We start from the raw sequence: 22949 nt of genomic DNA, 5'->3' as shown, positions 1-22949 counted from the left end.
GTCAAAACTGAATGCGTTTTCCTAGTTGTGCGTTCCTGTTTTCCGTTTCGTTAACAACCTCAAAAGTGACATAATTTTAATTATTTATTATTGACGTATTTTTGACGTTTCGCAATACTGGGAAATTATACTCACTTTTGATTTTGTATTTGCGTTTTGCTTTAACTACCTTTTGTTTTTTATTATGAACATGTAAATTATTGAACCTAAATTTAATCCGGCGAACTTAGATCGCGTCTATTGTTAAATTGTTTTTAAGTTTATATGCAATTTAAATATTATTTTTCTTAAGATATCTTAAATAATAAGTCATTAGCGGAATAAATAAATCCAGTCCTAAAAACACCTACCCATATTTAGACATACAAGTTCAATGCGAATTCACCCTAAGCCACGTTACAATTCAGTGCCGACCGGCGCGAATTTTATGGTAGGGGTGTCTTTGAATAATGGAGTAGACGACGCGTGAAGAGACGAGCTACGAAACCAGTCCCTGGCGCAAGTTATAAGAACCAAGCAGCGTATTTACAAATGTTTTGTTATTGAACTTTGACTTCGTAAGGTAAAAACGGAACAAATTTTGAATTTTCTTGTGATGATATTTCTAAAAGTACGGGTTCTAGTTCAAAATTTTAACGACAATTTAAATTAACTGAAAACTCATAAAAAATAATATTATTACATTAATTCATTGATCAATCGTAAGAATTTGTGTCAAATGAGAAGAAACAAATAAAAAACACATACATGAAATATTGTACCAAAAATGTATTATCTTAACCTAAATCCGGGACAAGTTTTTTTAAACAGTTATAAAATTTAAATAATCGAATTTAAGCAAAAAAAAAAAACAAAATTAATTTAAATATTTTTGAATGTTCTTAATTATAGTAAAAATTCAGTACTTTTTTCATTACTCTTAAAAGGTAAAGGGGAAATTGAATCTATTAAATAGTCACCTTACCCCAACCCCCGCACATTGACTCTGTAAGAGGTGTCAACCATTCCTTACACCATCAATGTGCCGCAAGTCATAGAGTCTAAGATGTTGATTCTATTCGGCCTGTATTTACAGTTTCATTTCGTCTAACCGGAGCACAGAAATACAAATTATTATGATGTTAAGGGGTACAATAACGGTTGAGAAGGGAAAACGCCAACAACGCACAACGCCGTACAAAACGCCTTCTAAATAGAAAGGACATTAATTTGACCACCAGATTGTGCTATTAATAAACAATCTGAGATTTTTAATTTAATTTAAGTACTATTTCTGTGTGAAACTTAATTTAAGTCTTCTTTACTGAGAATATTTAACTGCGCAGAACAGATTATAGTGCATGTGCGTGTGTGCGTAAACACAAGTGCACTCTCTATTCTCTCACTCTCACAATCAAAAGGACAGGAAATCGGAAAAATCGGAATATTTAAGGTATAGTACCAACTTTACGTTCTTCCTTTCAGAAGCACGAAAGTATAGGCTCTGTTTACTTCCAGACATCGCACCGCTACTGAGATCTTTTCAACAGAGAAGATCATTGTAAATCTATATTATGACGATAAAAACCATAATATTATATTAAACTATTTTCTTTTGATATTAAAACTACATATTTGTTCTTAGACCATGCGCGAAGTCCATGAATTTTCATATTTCTTCCTTTTCTGAAACGGATTTGAAACATGAAATTAATTTAATTGGAAGACATTTTGGGCTTGTAAATGTGTACGGACTATTTAATCTTGTATTGTCATAATTATTTTATGATTTTTGTATCAAATACAAAAATCATATACTTTATACGAGTGAGCGAGGAGTGAAGATGGAAGAATATTTTAGTAGCCATTATATAACGCTGTCAATTATTATTTGAGCAATGTCAACGTCCGCAACTTCAAAATATTTTACAAAAAAAATAAACGTCGAGAAACTGATCAATTATTCAATATTTAATATTATAACTTCTCCGTATACAATCATTATTTGCACTTATTTTTAAAAGAAGTGAGGAAGTACATGTGATTTATTAAACTCATACAGGATTTTTGCAAGCATAATGAATTATTAGAAAAAATTAAACATACGAAAGCTTAAGATCTACGAATACAATATTAAGAAATCCTGATTCCATTTACATTCCATAATTACGTTACATTAGCAGCCTGTTAATTTCCCACTGCTGGGCTAAGGTCTCCTCTGTCTTTGAGGAGAAGGTTTGGAGCATATTCCACCACGCTGTTCCAATGTGGGTTGGTGGAATACACATGTGGCAGAATTTTGTTGAAATTAGACACATGCAGGTTTCCTCACGATGTTTTCCTTCAACGCCGAGCACGAGATGAATTATAAACACAAATTAAACACATCCTTACGTACTATAAATGTAAAAAATGTAAAAAAGGAAATGAGCTTCTTTGTTTTTCTTCACGCTCCAACTGTTGATATGTTCGTTTACAGTAAAAGCAATAGGACCGAAGACAAGTGTTACTTTTGTGTTTTATTTGCTTTATCCACGCGAAATAAATAAACCTTGACCAATAGCTCACAAACCAACACCCCCTTATTATCCCCCCGAGGGGTGAATTATAAAGAGTAGCCAATGTCCTTCCCCGGGACTCAAACTATCTCCATAACAAATTTCATCTAAATCGGTTCAGCGGATAAACGTGAAAAGGTTACTTACAGGTTACTAAGGAACAGACAGAGTTACTTTCGCATTTATAATATTAGTTTAGACTATAGATTTTATTGTGTTACTTTATCTTTTTTTTTCCCGTAACATATTTGTGATGAAATTTACAGCTATTATAGGAAAGTTTAGTAAATTAACGAAGCTAATCAACCCTGACACACATACTAACAGGAGAGCCATAATTATTCAATCTTGTTTAATAATTATTTTTTTTTGATACTTTAAATACGTTCTGATTGTTATTTATAAGCCTGAATAATGATATAAATACATATTTATAAAAATATGTTGGTATAAATGTTTGACCGATAAGCATGAACATTGGACCAAATGTATGTATGTATTTGTTTGTTGTGTACCATTAGATGGCTGCAGCACATCAACTTTTAAACTGTTCATACTGTCGCCGTGTAAATAGGTATATACAGATATTTGAGCACGGATATATTTTCTACTCTGATTTGTTTATTGCATATTCTGTCAATTCATATACCTACAAGACAATGATCAATGCCGCAACTATGCAGATAACTAAAAAATAACAATAATTTATATTCTGAATATAATTTACATAGTCTTCTTTGATTTCATATCTTGCACCATCGTGATTGCGCCGTCAACAAAACAATCTTGCCTCTAATAAACTGTTACAATTTCCTATTTATATGTTTCAGTGCCATTATGATTACATTTCCTTCCCTAATATAAAAAGAGAAAAAGTAACCCAGTTTTAAAGAAAAAGTTAGATAAGTCTATTAAAGTGAAAAAAGAAAAAAAAACATCGTTGGAAACTAAGTCAGTTTATTGCTTCTGCTTTAGGTTCCTAGAACATTTAAAAACCTTTATTTTAATAATGATTTTTAATTAAAAAGTAGATTAAAACGAATTTACACGTTTATTCAATGAAGGTAAAGATTATGAAGGTTTTTATTTTAATGTAGCATACGGGTTCGGAAAATGATTATAAAATTCAATTGTAATCGCGGCAAAGTAAAACTTAAACCAAAACACACAAGAATTTTTATGTGTGAGCTTTTCTTTCTTTTAGAATATGTAGTTTTATAAAATAGAAAGATTGAAATAACCCCGGAAAAATATCGTTGCGTATCCAACACGCTCGAAGAAAAAAGGAAAACAAATTTCTAACTGCATTTGATATACGACAATCAACTGTTACCATAAAATTGTAGAAGATATTTGAATTAAGAATAACTGTTTGGTTCTATTACGTGGTGACTTTTAATTTTGGAAGCTAGGAATAGTTTGAATATTAATTTTTTTTTTATGTCAGCCCTAGCAGTACGTCTAATGGAAATATCTAACGACAATATTCCAAGCAGCATCAAATTGTGTGAAAGAAAATATGTTTTTATTCCTTCTCTGCCTGTCTTTTTTTACCTTTGGTCGCGGCAAGAAATAAGTTTTCCTAAATAAATAAAGACTGTTGACTTTCCTCGTTCTTAATTATACACCAGTCCAGATTTCATCAATTAATTTTAGTTAAATTACACTTGACTTAAAATAGAAGCCTGAACAGTAATTTTCATACTTCTAACCTCAAAATACAGAAAGTCTAATCAAACTTACATTAATATAACGCTAGGAAGGTGTCGTTTCCTTCCGAATAAAATTCGTCGCAAATTTTATCTACTATAATGATCACTGGTCATATTTGAAACTGTTAGCTTTGCATGCGGTATCCAGTAATAGTCCAAAATTTATCTATATAACGATGATGATGTCTGTCTGACCGATTTCGATCACGGCGGCTCATCTCAAGGGAGACCTGCCAACTACGCAGGACATATTAAAGCGCGAAAGTGTGTGCGCGTGCTCCCACTATTCCCTCACTCTCATAATCCGATCTGACGTTAAATCCGAAACGACCGGAAAGATTTCAAGATCAGGGACAGCGGCTTTGTGTGCTTTCCGAGGCACTGGAGTGCACTTCTAGACTGAATTTTTTTCGGCAGAATAACCTAGTAACTTTTTATAATGGACGGACCTCGTGTTTGAACTCAGAACCTCCGGATCTGTGGCCTAAAATCAAGCCACCAGTCAGTTTATTTACATAATATGACAAATCTCGATAGGTGTGTAGTCCAGTTTTGTCATTTCCTGTTCAGATGACCTGCGCAAGGAAAACCATTAATATTGCGTGTTTGGACACCATTACATACTCTTCTTGAGTTAATTACAGTGACTTCAGAGAGAATCAGAAATGTAATTAAGCCGATGCATGAACGGACGTTACGTTTTAGAATTTAATTTTTTATCTCTCTATCCTCTTTTGATTAAAATTATTGATCTGTATTATAATTAAATAATATGAAAGGCTAATAAATAATTAATATTTTGTGAACGAAGTAGCAAATGAATAACTAAATTCACAGATCTATCACAAGACCAACTTAATTGTTTTAATTTTAACTTTAACTTTGTTCTATAGTTTCTAGAAAGGTGCGTAAAGTCTTTGGTTCTGATCTCTTTCCAGTTACGTTGGTAACGCTACCGGTAAATTATAAAAGTAAGTTTTGGTACAGTGACAAATACAGGTAGTATTTGTTCATGCAAATAAATATATTTTATTTTTACGTATGTTACACCCATATTTAGTGAATGACGTGATGGGCTTGTGGTTGGAGCAAGCGAGTTTAACCAATGGCCGCGGGGTTAAACTCAAGTAAGCACCACTGAAAATTGGTGAGTGTAATTTGGTCTATAATTTAACTCATATTTAGCGACGACGGACGACATAGTGAGGTCTACGTGTATCGGTAAAAATACCTTATGTGTATATATAAACTCGCACTGGAGTCACATAGGGGGTTATGTTCCAAAGGCGAGAAGGACATTTACAGGCTTAATTTAATTACGTATCACCGTTATATAAATCAAATCACCGTTTGTATTATATGGACAAATCCTGGTTCGTTACTCTTAATCCTTATGATGAAGCTTGTAAGAGATTACTTAAAGCAACAAGGCGATCTTTCTGCATTGTTTCTTTAATATATTTTTGAAATTCTTAGACCGTGACACCAAAACGAAAATGATGTTATACTAATTATGTATACAAGTTATACAGGACTCAATTCCGTGCTATAATTATAAAAACCGTATAAATAGAAAGAGAGAGGAGATTGTTCGGAGGATGTTGCTTTTCCCTCACGTGACGATTCCTGCCAGTTCACTCTACTGTAAGTCGAGTAAAAGAACTGCGTTCCAAAAATTATTGTGTCACTCGGGATGATGTCAGAATTCTAACGATACGTTAAACCTCAATGCATTCAGGTTTTTAAAATTTCTGGTGGAATAAAGAGAGTCACATACGTAACATGTTAATGTTACGTATGTGACTCTCTTTCTCGCTGTTAGGCCTGGAAATTTACAGGTTATATTACAATTTACAGGCTTCAGGAGAAGGTTTGGAGCATACCTGGGTGTGAAACCGCAATCATCGGTCAAGATCGACCGCCGTTAGGCCATCCCAGCTCTTGGTCATTATTTTTGAGGCATTTTTGCTTTTTTAATGGAAGGTCATTGACGCTTCGTCTATAGAAATAGAAATATGGATGATCAATTAAACGATGTTATAAATACTTCAAAATTATAATGTATGTAAATCTAGACTATCAAGATGTAAAATAAATACGCCACAATAAATAAAATGTACAAAGAAAACCTTATGTTTTGAGACATTTGTGTGACAAGATACGTATACAAGATTAAACAACGCACATACACAATTGCCGTCGCAAATGTCTCTAATTAGAGCAAGAAAGCCCATCAGTGCGAAGAAAAAGGTAAATTTAAAAAGATTTCTCCAAATGAATCGGCTTTGTTAGAGCAAACAAAAGTAAGCTCGTAATGTCGTGGGGGCGATTTCCTCAAAAATAATATAAGATGAATAATATAAGAAGTATTTTATTTATTTTATTTTTTTTCTTTGTAAATAACAAAAATCTTAAACTGAAATTTTTCATCTAAATTCAAACCCCTTAACCACTTTACCCCGGCTAAACTAGGCTTATAGTAACACCCTGAAAAATTTCCCACTGCTGGGCTAAGGCCTCTTCTTCCTTTGAGGAGAACGTTAGGAGCATATTCCACTAAGATGTTCCAATACGAGTTGGTGGATGCAGAATTTCGTTAAAATTCGATACATGCAGGTTTCCTCACTTTGTTTTACTTCCTCGCCGAGCTCAAGATGAATTATAAACACAAATTAAGCACATGAAAATTCAGTGGTGACTGGGTTTGAACCCGCGATTATCGGTTAAGATGTACGCGTTATAACCACTGGGCTATCTTAGCTCTACGCTATACTACACTAGGCTTGATAAAATTTAAATACTAGGCATAATGTTTTGTTTGTAAATGATATCTAATAACAAGTGCCTATAATTTGTTTATAGCAATTAATTTTGTTATAGAATAAGGTCGTATGATATTATATTGTACATACAAAAACTATTGATTTATATTATGTCAAGATGTTCTAATGATACGGCAAGAAAGAGGCTCTTTGACAGCCCATTTGCAAAAGTTAGTTCAATATGGCATATATAGCTGTTCCTAATATAATCATACTACTTGAGATAAATAACGCAGTATCTAAGTACTTATAAACCCATTATTCGAAAATAATTGCATTAAGCCGATAATTTTTTAATCGTTTACATGTTGAAACTAACAATTAAAAGTCTACGTCAAAATGTAAATGATTTCATTTGTAAAATTTTGTAGACATGTGAATAAATAAACTTTAACAATTTATAATTGAAGTTTAACTGAGTATATTTAATATTTTTTTTGTTGACTTACAAGAAGGTGGCTCATTTGTTCGTCTTATCTATTACATAAAAAAGCGTTATAGTAGTAACAATCCCTAAATGTTCCAAAGCTGGGCAAAGGCCTTCTCTTCTCAAGTTCATTACTGAATATATCACGCTGCTTCAATACGGGGGACCCAATAAAAATCTCGTTGATACTCGGTTTGATTAAAAACCTGTGATCTGTTAAGATTGACACTACTATGCCATGAAAGATACTTAAAATATGAATCTTAGATCATTTTTTTAGTGGTCATATAATTATAATCGGGAGTATTATTTTATTAAGATTTTCAGTATAATTATTAGATTTAAATATATTGTGTTCGGTTTAAAAGCATTGAGAATATTATAAAGAAGTATTATTATAAAAGTTATATAATAATAAGTTCGTTCATTGTAGATGTTAAACTTGTATTGTTATTCCCGCAGCGCGTATAAAATACGCAACCGACATAGCTTAGATATAATCAAGTAATAAAATATTTTTCAAAATATTAAAAACAGTTTTTTTTTAAAATATAGTAACATCGTTTAAATTTTGAAATGTAACAACAAAAAAAAATTTTGACACCTTGAGCTAATACAACCCTTACGCTCAAGCTCTCAATTGAAGAGGACAATTTGAGTATATTCGCAAAATGGGTCACGTGATCGTGGCCCAACGCCCATACACATTTCGTTACTTAAAACTAAATTTAAAAGAACCATTCGTATACTCTCGCTACGGTTCATTGATTTGATATCAGCATGCAAATTGATACAAATGATTATTTAGACTGACAAACAGCAGGAAGTATTTGAGAGGGAAATAGTAGTTTAGATATACCGTGGTTTGACCGTGAGATAATAAATTGGCGCTCCCACCGCTTGCCCGTGCCAAGTAGAACTACGAAAAAAAAAAAAAAACGATTTAAAGGACATTGTTTATGGACTATTTAGAAACCACACCTCGTGTTAGCGATTTATTTGACCGCCTCGTATTTATTTTCTACATTCAGTTCTGAATTTATGTTTTTTTTTTTTAAATAATAAAAACCAGAGAAATAATTGCCGTAGGGAGAAAAACATTTCTTTCATCAAATAACCCTACAAAGAGTATGCATATGTAAGCAATATTAATAATTTAAAAAAGAAGAGATATGATATGCGATATTCTATAAAAGAGTATATAAAATCTATTTCCGTTATAATGCCCGCTGGGAAATCAATTAAAAATGCAAATATATCAAGTATGTTCGAAAAACAAATAAACTTAATTGAAATAGGCATTCGTAAACCTCCCACAGGTAGTAGTAGCAAGAAAATTAGTAATATTTTTACAAATTATAATACATATATTAAACTTAAGTAAGGATCGATTTTTTAACCAGCTAGAGAAGACTACAATAAAACCGCCAAAATGTCAAAGTAATTTGTCAGATATGAAGTGATCGAAAAATCAACCATTAATTTAAATAAACAGGTAACTTGTAAAAAACTTGTAATGCTAAAAAAAAATGTTTCCGTTCATTTAACCAGGTTCTTCGAGGCTCGCGTAGAGATAGCACCGGTTCAGTTTGCAGATTTTATCTATAAGAACTGACAAGACACTTAGCAGTTACTCTTGACTAATTACAGTTGTAACGGTTGTTTTTACAAATTAGAACGTTGATAAAATTCAAGGATTAAAACTGTATTTTTGGGTACCCTATATAAAAAAAATGGGTAAACTTAATATTTGAATTTCGATTGCTTGTTTTCAATTATAAAATATTTCCCTCTCCTAATACTAAGTATTGTCGTATTCTGGTTTGAGTGAGTGAGCCAGTATAACTACAGACACAAGACTTAACGAAAGTACCCAAGGTTGGTGATATTCAGAAAATAGCCATTGTTTTGTTACGGTATATGGCAATTGATTACGGCTACCCTCTGAACATCACCATGAATACGTATGAAATATATTTAAAAATTTTACGTATAAGTTATTTATTTTATAGACAGTAAATATTGAATAATACGTACATACTTTTTATGTCATATTGAGGGCGCTTCATTTATTTTAAATTGATGTAACATAACCAGAGAATGATGGCGACCAACGATACCTTATTTGGTAATTACGATAAATTGCTTAGAAGCTATGATAAATACATACCGGTCAAATTTCAAGATGAAGCGTACTCATTTCTTAAAGGCCGGCAACGCACCTGCAAGCCCCCTGGTGTTGCAGACGTCCAGGGGCGGTGGTAGTCACTTTCCATCAGGTAATAAAGAAATACGTTTTTGCTTTGCCGTAGCTTAAATACAATTCAATATCTCTACAAGAAATTTGACAAAACAATAATGCCTTGCTTTTAAAATGAAAGCATGTTTTACTATTAGGTGATAGCATTTTAAAAGTATCGCATATAGTGAAACAGTTTGACCAAATATAACGGAATTTCAAGAAAGATATTGTGTCAAGATTGCTTACCGATTTTTCAAATGTTTTATAACTCATATGATACAAGGACTAAACAAGATTTTCACGTAAAAAGGTCAGGAAAAACTGTCAGATAAATGTAAGGTTTAGATAACTCAGGATATATTTCATACGATTCTTTCTCAACGTTATAAAACGCGCTATAAATTATAAAATAAGTGCTATAATTCTTAGAAAATGTTGTAGCTTAGAAAGTTTTGTAACGAAGTGAAATTATTTTTCTTATATCATGTAAAAAAGTTATTATGTTTAATGAAGTTAGTTTTAATTTTATACGTCAGAAGAATGATCTGAAATATACATTTATTAAAAAGTAATAATGTTGAATAGATTAAATAATATTTATATCGAAGGCTTGATTTTGACCTAAAACAAATTAAATTCAGCATACTGTACTATAAATAACTGTATTGTTACTATTAAAATAATATTGTGCAATCAAGCGTTTGGGTGAACTGAATTAAAATGCAGTCTTGATATTTAACTTACTATGCCTTAGTCGTAAAATATTGTAAATAATCTATTACGATGTAAAATCTTCTACTTTTATTGATGATTGATAATTATTTTGCGCGTCAAAAATCTGTGGTTTTTGCCCGAGTTTGAACCCGCAATCTTAGGCCCTGTCGCCACTGGGCTATCTCGCCACAGTCACCACTTTTGGATATTATATAAAAAATATTTTAATAGAATAGTTACAGCGTTAGAAGTGAACATTGTTAATAGTTTGGCATGAAGATTAATCCTTACAGCGATAGATTAACGTTTTTTTAACGGCGTGTCATAAAATATCAAAACGGTCACACTTTCAATTTAAACAGGCAACCGAAGCAGAAAACGGGGGCCCTTAAGAGTGTCCATTTCGTCGAAACGAATGTCGCAATCTTGTTTTATCGTACGGAAACGAATTATCACGAAAACATAAACTGAAACGTTCGTCAGTCCCCGAAAGTTCCAATTTAGGTCGACGAATCCAACCCTATCTGATAGAGACGGATTACGGGACAAAGAATAGGCCTTGTTCTTGCCTAAGAAAATCCGTTTGATTAATACTTTGTTTCTTTGTGAAAATGAATGTAACAGACCATTTGCGTCTGAAAGCAAGGCGAGCGTCTCCTACGATATCGAAATAGCTAATGCAGAATACAAAATATGTGTGAAATATTTGTAGCTTCAACATAATGTTAAAGATGTATTTTCGTCTTTATTGCCGTAAGGTTATAATACAAAATAATTTTATCATTTGAAATTTTGGTATCTTTTCTTATTTAAATTTCTTTAAAAAAAAACACTTGAACTCGGAGTTATTGAATTTTTCACATATTTATTTTATATAAAAACATAGTTTTTAAAAATAAAAGTGTCTTAATAATTAGATTTTATATTTAGCTATATGTATGTAAAATCACACGACGGTTTACGTTTAAATATAAGAACAAGAATTTTCTGTAAGCAAAAATCATTTTGTAAACTTTCTTTGCTATCTTCGTTTTAAAAGTTGGACCGTTAGGGAATATGGACAGAAGTTTTGCAACTATTTTCAATGTAAGTCGCGTTGAAAATTGCCACTTTAACTCGATTTTATTGGGTTTTGATGTGAGCATAAGTTTAAGAATTGAAGCGAAATAGTATTGCCTTATTAAGTGGAATCAATTTGAAAAAGAAACGCAAGTCTTAGCTGTGACTTTTAACAAGAAATAATGATTAAACGTTGAAAGAACTAACAAGGCATAGGTTTCTTACTACCTCTCCTATTTCTTGTTACAGAAAAACTTGTACATTTTTTTTCTTATAAATTAAACCTAAAAACTATTCATAATATAAAACAATCGTAGCAAAACATTTAACGTTCCTAAGTACGTTACAAACGCATTAACAATGACAGGAGGCTTGAAGCATCACCTCCTTTCGTATCTCACGCTTCCTTCACGGTAGTACGTATTCTACCAGGTATATACATAGCAATATTATTTTAAAATGATATGTACAACGTACATGTGGGGAAGTTTCTGATTAAGTCATTTATATAATAAATAATGGAGATACTAATATATTAAATGTTGAAAAACGAATTCAAAAAGTAATTTAAACATCGTCCTTTTTTCTTTCTAAGAATCAAGACGAATCTAAGAAATTACTGCACAACTATTTTTGTTATATTATATTGTTGTTTATACACGACTGTCCAAAAAATAACTTGAGTTCTTTCATCGGTGAGTTTCTTTGTTTTACCACGACTTTTGAACCCAGCACTGATTTGGAATGGGTATTGCTATAATTCTTATCTTATCCGGAACGACACTAGATAACATTTTTTTGATAAAAAAATATTTATGACATATTGAAGATGTCGGGTAGTCGTGTTTTTAAATTATCACGTTCTATCGACAGAGTGTTTTAAAAGTAACTTGTATAACAAAATTTTATAAATATATTTTCAAGTGAAAAAATGTACAGCTTTCAAGTCCAGATTAAAAGAACAATACATAAGAATGCTTGATAAATAATGCCTACTTTTATATATAGAAAACAAAAAAAATACTAAAATTGAGAAGTTGAAAAGAAGTTGAGAAAAAAAAAATAGTCGTATACTTTTATGGGAATTATTACATAAACACTTTTGATATTAATTCAGTATATATTAAGAAATATTATGAAATTAAGTCATTACAGTTGGTAGTTTAACCGCATAGGACGTGATGCATTGTAGAAATAAATAACGATTTCTTTTCCATAGTGCCCCATAACAGTATGGTCGCATAATATTAGGTATTTTTTTTTCATCAGAACCAGGTTTCCTATTGTTATTTTATTTTATTTTCGTCAGGACAACCAACAGTAGATACAATATCACATCCAAAATAAAACATAAAAAATTACATTTCAAAATTGTCAAGGCAAAAGTTCTACTACTTACAGGTAGTCTCATCATGCATTATCATATTACACAATGTAATTATTGAAAATATGAATTGAACATAAGCATAATAATTAAAAATAAGAAATATAATACATTTTTTAAACTATTATATAATAAATTATAATTAATAAAACCAATAAGATAAACCATATGATTAGAATTGAGCACAAATTAAATTCTTTATTTTTCGATCGAATAGAGGTCGCCTATCGTGACATATGTCTAAATGTTATAAAAATGTTCCAGAGCGGGTTGGTGGTGTTTCATTCTAAACATACAGAATTCTTCCCGATATTTTTTTTTTGCACGTGGTAACTAATAGACACAAATTAAAGGTTAATTTTTTATCTAAACTTAGCGATATTCGTAGCTGAAACACGTGGACCTTGGTAGTTGGTAGTAGTACAAGAACCTTCATTAAAAGTATAACACCTCGCCTTATTGCCTCTCCCGGTGACAAGAGGGCTGGTTCATTTTTTGCCCAGAGGATCGGAATTGCCATTTTACAGCGAAATGCTGCTAGCATTCCACGCGGTCATGATTTCCACAGCAACTATTTTTACTTGTTTTTTTTTTATAAAATTACTTAAAAAAAATAATAATAATTAATTTTATTCTGATAAAATAGGAATTAAATAACACAATAATAAGTTTGTTAAGATAAAACTTCAAGTGAGTTTACTGTCGCACTGAAATAAATGCACAGTCATCCACTTCGTTAATGAAACGAGTGCTTGCCTCAGCATTTTAAAGAGAACCTATAGGTCCTTTATGCAGTGCGTGAATCAAACAATGGGCCGGCGTCGAGGCAGATTGTTCGAAGAATTGGATTTCAAAACTTTGTAATCCAATGCGCTTGTTAAAAGCGAGTTTGTTCCGAACCACCAATTTACTTATGTTTAGAATCTAAATAAATTCACTCCAATATTCATAATTTAGAATTGTCAAGTCTATCGCAATAAATTTTTTAATAACTCAATACAATATTTTTATTAACAAACATAAACGGAACGTGTCTAAATTGCCTCTTTTCTAAAAGCAATGGTTATTGCGCTACCAAGAACTAAATTCCTCACCTAACTTCAATAGACTCGTACCGCGTACCTCAATGCAACACTACAAACTACTACGTTTACCAACTCTTTTCTGCTCGTCTTTCAATATCGTCGTTATTGTACTTAGGTTATTAATAAATTGATAATTTACTCTCCGTAAAGCGGTCGAGACATTTTTGAGAACAATTAGATTTTTAGAAGAAATAAAGATAACCTTTTATAACTTTCTTTAACAATATAGAAAATTATCAGTCAGACACAGACGAATATTTTAATATCTGAGGCAATTTTGTTTGTTTTGACGATGAATAGAAGAAATAATGAAAGAAACTAAGTGTTTGATTAAAGACACCTAACTTAATTATTAAATATCATTTTCATTATTTAATTTACTTTATTTGCTTAAAATATAATAAAGGAGTTTATTAATTTTATCAATGTTATTTAAAGGATGCCTTCATTAAATAAATCGTTAACAGTAAAATTTATATCCAAACATATGTAACGATTTAATAACTTAAAATGTACATATTTGCAGAACTTTCTAGAATGTATAAAATACGTAAGTATCAATTTCCCACGAGCTATTTATCTTGTAAATGGCTAACGTAATATATGATCTTCCATAAAAATAGATCCATATTCATAAGAATGATTTAGTCTGTAACTTCAAAGTTGCCTTTCCGATATTACGTAACTAGTTGAGTGCCGGTCGAAGGTCGTCACAGGAATGAAGACTTACTGCTGTTATCGAACACTCTTATAAGAATATATTGTTTATGTCTTCTTCCCAACTGAAACCTCTGCGGTGCTATTCTTCACAATGCAATGTATGCAATAATATACTCTGCGGGATTCATTTTCATTCAAAACAATATGAGCGTTCTAAGATGAACGTTGAGACAATTATAAAAGCGGTATTGCTTTGCGCGGCACAGAGTCATACCTATTTAATTTAATTATATTCCATTCGCAGAAATCATATAGTTACGTATATTAATTAAAGTACAACCAACTTGACGTATCCATGTAGGAATGATATCATTTATATCATTTTCATTCTCTATGACAGCCGTGACATTTCTGTGATCCTTTTTAGGCCTTATTCTATTTAATATTCGTAATATTTTAAATAAAAAATAATAGTTATATTTTGTAAAATTCAAAATGTTTTTTTTTTTTCATAATTGGGATGTTAATACAAATTAAAATCTATAAGTATTACTTAAATTTGAAGCCAATAATATATTCTCTCTCATATAAATGTAAATTATACGTGAAAATAAACACAAGTTGACAAAGTCATTATGTTTTGGATAAACTACTGGAGTTTGGCTTTTGCATAGCTGTTATTCCACGTACGTTGGCACCTTAGAGACGAAGTTGTTTATAAGGTCTCACGCTAATTACTCAGTACCCTAAGTGAAATTAATTAGTCATCATCATAAACGTTAGCTTCGAAAGTTATTAATATAAATGGAATTGATTTTTTTTGCCATACAACCTATTTAGAAGCTGGTTATGTTAAACATTGAGTATAGTTTTACTCACGATGTAAATAAAAAAATAACGCATTATCTAAAAAGATTAATTAAGCAATATAAAATGCTCGTAGATATCTGTATAAATATTTATAGATACGATAAACTGCATAGTATATATATTTATATGTAAGGGTAAGATCAAAATAAAATAAGGAAATAAACTTACTTATTTCTCATACAAATTTTGTATAATTGCCACATTAAAACAACCAGTAGTGATTCTACTAAACATTAGATATCGCTTATTGAATTTCACGAGTATATTATATACTAGCTGAACCTGCGGCTTTACCCGCGCGAAATTTATGAAACAAAAACTTCCAACCCCTATTTTACCCCCTTAATCAGTGAGTGGTATTTCACTTTTATATATATATATAGATATAATACTATTATAAGTATATATATACCAAAAGTCGAATAATATTATAAAGAGGCAAAGTTTGTTTGTTTGTATGTAGGATGTAATCTCTGAAACTAATGATCCAAATATAATATATATTTAATAAAGGATTCGATCTGGAAATAATAGCTTTAGTCAAGCCGTAGTGATACTCTCGACGCTCGTTCAACCAGACGATACTGCGAGACGAACAAGTATTATAATTTAATAAATTACTATAGTATAACATAACTCATTGAAAAGTATCGCTTACATCTTAGTTGGCCGATTCGCTGTAGCGTGCACAGTATGATCGATGTTTATACAAAAACAGCACATGAATGTTCTAGTGGAACGATAAAAACAAACGTTGTCGCTAGATTAGAAAAACAACAGCGCGATATGTTATTCCTGATATACGTGAAAGATTCTCAGACAAATTGCCCCCAGGGGATATTGTCAGTAAATAAATACATTTACCTATCTTCGTCTCGTGATGTATATGCGGGCTTGTTCAGGCCTTATCTGTATTTATGAAAACCGAGGTCTGTTGTCTTACTGGAAATCCTTTAGACTTTAGAAATCAATATAGATAATATTATTGTTATTTATTTCAGGAGTTTTATAAAGGTTGAATCGTGTGACGGTCTTGTAGATAAATTTGTTACGTTATAATTACTGTTATGAACACTTATTATATATTATACGTAGTAACAGCCTGTAAATTTACCACTGCTCGGTTAAGGCCTCCTCTCCCTTTGAGGAGAAGGTTAGGAGCATATTTCACGACGCTGCTCCAATGCGGGTTGGTGGATTGACATGTGGCATTTCGTTGAAATTAGACACATGCTGGTTTCCTCGATATGATACTTCAACGATGAATTATAAACACAAATAAAGCACATGAAAATACAGTGGTGCCTCGGTTTGAACCCGCAATCATCGGTTAATTTGTACGCGTTCTCACCACTGGGCCACCTTGGCTCTATTATATATCATTTATAGTTTATTACTGAATAGCTAAACCCGCTGTTTTAAAATTTATAAGACTTTACCTATAGCACATAAATCGTCACTCCCTCACACCCCTTCGAGGGGTGTTACAAAAATTAGTCTATGGCCTTCCCCGGGACTCAAACTCTCTCCATACTAAATTTAATCTAAATCAATCCAGCGGTTTAAGCGTGAATCTGTTACCTCAACAGACAGAGTTACTTTCGTATTTATAATATTAGTATAGATTATTATATTATAACAGATCTTTGTAATCACTACGCTAAATTTGATTTAACGAAATTTACAAAGTTTTATCGGATAAAAGATTGCACGAAATGTGTGATTTAAAAATATTATATATATATGGTTAAAAATAAAAAAGGCTATTGATAAAGGCTATTGAAAAATTAACTTAATGAATACTTTGATGTTAATTATAATTATAAAATATGAAAGCAAACATATTTTACATAGACGAAGTCGTTTTTAATAAAATTATTGTAGTATCAAATTTTACAGTTCATTGACCGATAGATTATCATTGCGTTATTTAGAAAGTGAAAATGATGTTGCTCAGTAAAGAGTTCTATTTTAAAATTCAAGCGTTGTTTTCAATATGTGTATATAGGAATTCATTGAATACTATCTAAGGATACTAATGTTTAAAGATAGCTTATTACATCTCTGAGGTGCAAGGTGCCTTTAAATAGACTTATTAGTATTTCTACTGTTTTAGATTTTCCTTTCAAATGTACATTTTATTTTTATATCTACATATTTCACAAGTATATAAAAATACTTTATGTATGTTTTGAAAATAAAAATCAAATCATATTGTCTTAGCGTAGTATGTATTTGATGTAAAATTGATTGCGATATATAATTATCGTAATATTAAGTTTAATTAAGTTGTTTTTTTTATAATCGTTTTTATAATTGATTATATTACGACCATAACCGTAACATTAATTCAACGAGGTTATAAAGAACAAAAACCGTTAATAGCCAACATCAGACTTCGATATGAAAATATATTTTAAGACAGTAAAACAACACATTTTTTGTTATTCTTATTATACGAGGTTATTGGTATATATATGTATAATGCAAAATTGAACCATTTTTGAGTTATCACGTTTTTTAGATTTTTTTCAAAATAATTCAAAATTGCAACTTCGAAAATTGCTCGTGTTAGGAGTGGGTTGGACCCCATGGAGTCAGAGTCGATCCTGCGACTTTGTACATCGCTGGGCTGCCCGTAAACCATTGCACTACTGACGACTATTGTTATTTATATACAAGTGCAGCTAATATTAATTATATAAAAATATATGAACCACTCTGTGAAAATAGTGTATTTGATTGAATTATTAATAAGATATTTCTGAAACTCACATGATTTAATAAAAATATAATAATTTTATTGTTGTATGTATTTTTGGTGTAAAAATTAATAAAAACTTTTGAATTATATGCTTACTGTAAGAGGTGAAACAGTTTTATAAATAATGATTATTATTTCATAAGATATCTGCATTTATACCTTGTATCTCGTAATAAAAGATATTTGTATTAATGAATTTTATAAATGTTATATTATATTGTTACTAATTATACTTTTTAAGGTCATTGTTCTAGATCACAACAAGTGGCCACACAAAGAGGTGAAGCTGAACAAAACGCTGAGCCTGAACAATGAAATGAACCGTGAAATAGAGTTCCTTCCAAAGATTAGTCCTTTTATCGCGCGTCCCGGACAGGGGAAATCACGAGGAAATTGCTTAGCACTTGTAGTAGGCGAACTACAGGAATCTTAGATATGAACGCTCTTTAATATCTTGCCTCATAGTAAACCAAATATAATAAAATTGATCTACGGTTCTGACCGTGTTTTGGTTTTATAAAATAAATAAAAAAATCCTTAAACCTGACATTATTAATGACGGTGAAAGCAATGTTCAGAATTCCGAAAAACTTTTATTGATTATAATAATTACTATATACTTTAATATATTATATATGGAGTATAATTTTATCATTTATTGACTACTTTTAATGAACTAACTTGAACTTGATGAAAAAAAGAGTTAATTACCTTAAAAACCTGTTTATAATATATCAAAAAATATAATTTTTGCTTTTGCTTCTTTTAAAAAAATGTCGTAGACAAACAGAGAGTACGCATAGTTCCAAATCTTTTCCGAAGGCATGGAAAATATGTATGGTATGATATTTAAATTTACAATTATATAATAAACAAGACGGCCTAGATGATTAAATAAATAGTTATGATATTACACATACTTGGAGTCGTGTTAATAAGTTTTTGGACTCAATGATTCAAGTTCTACTGTCTAAAACTTTTCGTAAAACCTTTTAGTCTTTTTTTGAATTCTTTTGCTAACATAAGATAAATATATAAATGACTATTAAAACTATTACTTTAAGTATATTTTTAAAAATATCTCGAGGAAAACGTTATTCATGTTAGTATGAAATCGAGATATTAAATCAAAAACTTGTAATTTATTATCCATTACATTATTGGATTTTAGAAGAAGGATACGATCTAATTGACTAAGAAGGAATTGTGACTATAGAAGGATTGTTGAGAGACACAGTCGATATAAAAATAAATAGGTAATACAATCAGTAGCTTATTATTTTTTTTTTATGGTATTGTTTGGCGGGCGAGCATATGGGCCACCTGATGGTAAGTGGTCACCACCGCCCATAGACAAAGGCGCTGTAAGAAATATTAACCATTCCTTACATCACCTATGCGCCACCAACCTTGGGAACTAAGATGTTATGTCCCTTGTGCCTGTGATTACACTGGCTCACTCACCCTTCTAGCCGGAACACAACAATACAGTGTACTGTTATTTGGCGGTAGAATATCTGATGAGTGGGTGGTACCAAATTATTATTGCGTCAATCGACGTATCTACACCGCCTATTCAGTGCGAGTCATCTAATACCAGTACGTCTTTACTTATCTTATACATTCTTATATCTTGTAATATAAACGAAACAATTATAATCTGAATACATTTCAGGATCAACCAATTCTAAAGACGAAATGATTGACTTTTTCATATATAGTTTTGTTCTTTCCTCAGAAGAGCAAAAGGATTATCAATTTTCTTTTCGTCTAAAAAGTTAAAGTATCAGCCTGTTAACGTCCTGCTGATGAAGTCTTCGAGGAGAAGGTCTAGAACTTATTCCACCACGTTCCGAAGCGGGTTCGTGGATACACGTCGCAGATTCTCATCCACCGCGTGCATGTTTTCTCACGATGTTTTCCTACTGCCGAACACGAGATGAATTATAAATACAAATTAAGCATAGCAAAATGCATTCAAACATTAAAAAAAATATATTTTATTAATATCCTTAAGGCAAAGACAGTTTATTAATATGTATTACTAATGTAATATTATTTCCTTTGAGAAATGATATCGTGATTCATCAAAACGAATAAAGTGAACCACGCCATCTGTCGATACATACCAAAACTAAAACATATATATTTTAAAACCATACAAATAGATAGTTGTAATATAATATGCATTGATGACTATTAGTTGTATAGTATAGTAGTATCGTAGTAGTATATTATACTCATATTATCAAATCGATCGGATAACTAATGAGAAACATTCGACTCAATGCATAAAACTTTATAAACTTAGTTACCGACTAAGTTTTTAAAGATATCAATTTTATCTTTAACAATACTTGAAAAAAAATTTTTTTTTTTTGTGGCATTGGTTGGCGGACAAGCATATGGGCCACCTGATGGTAAGTGGTCACCACCGCCCATAGACAAAGGGGCTGTAAGAAATATTAACCATTCCTTACATCACCTATGCGCCACCAACCTTGGGAACTCGGATGTTGTGTCACTTGTGCCTGTGATTACACTGGCTCACTCACCCTTCTAACCGGATCACAACAATACAGAGTACTGTTATTTGGCGGTAGAATATCTGATGAGTGGGTGGTACCTACCCAGGCGGGCTTGCACAAAGCCCTACCACCAAGTAAACAAATTTAAACAACCATACACAATATTTTAAATATCAAGACAAAAAGTCGTCGAAGAATATTAAAAATTGTATATAATAACTCAATATTTAATTATCAAGCGAGCGTAACGATGTCGGAGGCAATCTCGTTACATGCTTAAGTACTTGTATGTGACGTTCTTACAATTATATTATGATTTATGAAAATGAGGTTAATTTGATCCAACGTCGACTCGATATTATCGCAGTGCAATGTTCTTTTGAGCTTGTACGCATTTGCATTTGAAAGCTTTGCAAATCTAATCAAACCAGCATTACAAAGTTAAGTTTTTCATAGTGAGAGATGTGTTATTGGTATTATTATAAACGCTTGAAGCTTGGACAAAACATTCGGGATTTTTTTAAATTAAATTGGAGAAGAAAATCTGATTGCCGTTTAAATAGAATAAAAGTTACATAAATATTATATTTCAATGAACAATGAAGCGAAATAATAAAAGATAAACCCACTTATATACGTACATATTTATAAATACAATAAATTTGAAAACTTTTTATTTGGCAGAAATTTCTCTTTCTCGCCGGCTTTATTTCAGTCTGGTGTTTCTTTTTTCGAACAGGTGGTAGATTTTTTTGAATAAGTGTAATGCTTTTATTTTTAATAAGGATTTTTGATAAGAGTTTATATAGAGTTCCACTGTTTTAAATTTTAGAAATATGGAAGTCGGTGTGTTTGTACATAGTTATTATTAGTGGTTGCCCGATGTTCAACATTCTACGTAATTACATTGGTTTGAAGAAAAGGAAAATGAAGCTCTGCTTGACGATACCTTGTCATTATACAATAAAAAAAAGTCAAAGAAATGTTAAAATTAAATACACATTGATTATTAAGTTCAACTTAACGCTTGTTGTCATTGGCAGCATGTTATACTTAGCAATTATGTTATACTTTATTTAATACAGTAAGTATTTGTACCTCATTAGCGACTCGCCCTGGTTTAGCAGGAAGACGAATACGATTGTAATTATTTACAGACGAGGAAATATAAAATTATAATTAAACATGCCGTCTGCAAATATCTTTATTAATTTCGGTTTTTTTAATATTTTTAAATATTTAAACCTCTAAGAAAAAAACTCTAAATAATAATAAACCTTACTTCAATCTTTACAGATATTTGTACATTCATTTCAGTTCCCAAGATGTATACAAAGATCAATTTATCTGTAACTAAATTTAGATAAACGAATGTAAAAAATCTGATTCCTTTATCGTGTTGGTTTAGGTCAACGTAAGAGAAATAGAGGTCGGTTGGTGACGTTAGCCGTAAAAAGAATGAAACATATGACTTTAGTTATTTGATTTTTAATTAATGTACTTTCCTAAACACAAGGTGGATGGCCAAGTGGTTTCAACACTTAAATGACGTGAAACGCGCGCAAGGACTCCTGAATTTTCATTTACCTAATTCGTGTTCATAATTGACTTCCCTCTCAGCAGTGAAGGCAAACATCGTGAGGTAATCTGCAAAACGTTTATATAACAACAAATCGCATTGGACCATGGTGGAATAAGTACCAATCTTACTCCGTAAAAATTAAAACACTGGGACATTTTTAGGATATCAACTTGGGCATTACAAAGATGTTTTAGTAATTAGTAATGATTTACAGACCTGTTTACCCACGTGGGTGTACGCCTCCGTGCTTAATTATCGGCGTGAATTAGTATGTGGGACGGTGGTGATTACAGCATGTCTTAGTGTGTGTGAGATGACTAATGTTAGAAAAAATACAAATTAGATTATATTTGTTAATGCAGGCCGATAATTTGGCGCGGAGAAGCGCGCATTTGTGAGTGAACAGATAAGATATGTTCAAACACGAAGACGTTCAGTCACTGTATTCAATAAGTTTCTTTGAGGATTCAAGGTCACATTAAACAATAGTCTACGTTTACGTCTTTGCTTGAATATGCTTTATTTTATTTTTAATTTCCGCATTTATAATTGGACAAGTATAA

This window comes from Vanessa tameamea, chromosome 3, assembly GCF_037043105.1.
Source record: "Vanessa tameamea isolate UH-Manoa-2023 chromosome 3, ilVanTame1 primary haplotype, whole genome shotgun sequence".
Lineage (NCBI taxonomy): Eukaryota > Metazoa > Arthropoda > Insecta > Lepidoptera > Nymphalidae > Vanessa > Vanessa tameamea.
Note: the sequence above shows the minus strand (reverse complement) of the source record.